Raw genomic sequence first — 1,506 nt, 5'->3', positions numbered from 1 at the left:
GGCATGGATGTTCTCATTTTGTGATATTCAGATTCCTTACTCATAAGCCTTCATTCTCTTATTCCTAAAGATCTCTGGTGGCTGTTGATTATTCCCCAAGGTAATACCATCAAGAGCCAATACATTGTCCATGTCTCCTTCATTATTCTATTGATAAAAAGTTTACATTGGAGCATTGGTCCACTTATACCAACTTTCAGAGTTGGCACAAATAATAGTGTACAAGGGACGTTATATTATTACAGACATAGTATACTTCTAGCAAAATGCATATTTTACAAGCATTCTATAACCTCATACAAATGAAAGGAAGAATTTATTTTGTATTCTTTTAATGTTGAACAACTGAAAGTCAAAGTTTTTAAAATCTAGATTTTTGTTTCACATATAAACTAAATATATATGGTTTCATCAATATATTTTACTTACATCTAAATGAATACATTTCAGCATAATGTCAATCTCATCCCTTTGGTGCCTTTTCAAAGAGTTACACAATTCTTTGTATAGGTTTCTAAGAAAGGATGTTAATTTGTAAATGAAAGCAAGTAACTGCCTCACTGTTTCCTAATCCCGGATTAATCAATCCAACCAATTAAAAATAATGAAGCAATAAGACACTCTAGGGATCTTGAGGATTTCAATAGTGACTCATAAATCATTTTCTTCCCTGGAATCTTGTGACAACTACTATATGTCAGCGGTGAACTTAAGATTTTTCTGTCACATGTATCATTTTTGGCATGTTTTATTTACTATTTAATTTTTCTCTTGTTCTTTATTTCTAGAAATTTTGGTAATCCATGAGTTTACTTTAGAGTTTAAAATTAAGGTTTTATATTTCCAAGCAACATTTCCAAGTTAACATATTTCTTAATTTAATGGATAAAGATTGTATATTGTCTTCATCCATACAATCTCCACCTGTCAAATTCTACCCATCCTTTAACTCACAACTCAAATGCTATTTCTTTCATAAAACTGGTTTCATAAAATTGTGCAAGTGATATCTACCTTCTCTGTACTCCCATAGTACAGTTTTTACTTCTATATTACTATAGTTTGTGAGCATGTTTACTTCCTTGCTAGGCTATGACTTCCTTAAAACCAGAGATTTAAGTCCCACTTTCTGGACACTACCTAGCACAATACCTTGTACATTGCAGTCATGCATTCGATACTTATTGAATGCTTCATTCATAACAAATTAAGGATATGGTTACAAATCAATTTTTTTCACAAAAAGTAATAAAATCCTCCCCTTCCGTATATTCAGGATTGTCCATATTTTAGAATCTAATTCTATTTTCAAGTGTTTTAAGATACATATATGTCTCATATTTGCACCCAATTAGAAATAACTGGTGACTCCTGTTAACCTAAATTCTTTTCTTCTTTTATTTTTAGAGTATGTTCCCTATTTTCTAAATTAAAATATAACAACTTCAAACATTACATCTAGAATTACATGAACACAGATCACATTCAGCTTCACATTACTAACCT

The 1,506-nt window shown here is 30.7% G+C and overlaps 1 protein-coding gene across 1 annotated transcript in view; it reads right to left on the bottom strand.

Annotated features, from left to right (window-relative positions):
• Nucleotides 1-1,506, bottom strand: part of DNAH7 (dynein axonemal heavy chain 7) — a 265,553-nt gene that overhangs the window by 90,085 nt on the left and 173,962 nt on the right. The gene's annotated exons all lie outside the window — the stretch shown is intronic.

Source organism: Vombatus ursinus, unplaced genomic scaffold (genome assembly GCF_900497805.2).
Source record: "Vombatus ursinus unplaced genomic scaffold, bare-nosed wombat genome assembly UNPS02014779.1, whole genome shotgun sequence".
Taxonomy (NCBI): Eukaryota; Metazoa; Chordata; class Mammalia; order Diprotodontia; family Vombatidae; genus Vombatus; species Vombatus ursinus.
Note: the sequence above shows the minus strand (reverse complement) of the source record. Positions and strands in the feature narration are given on the sequence as shown.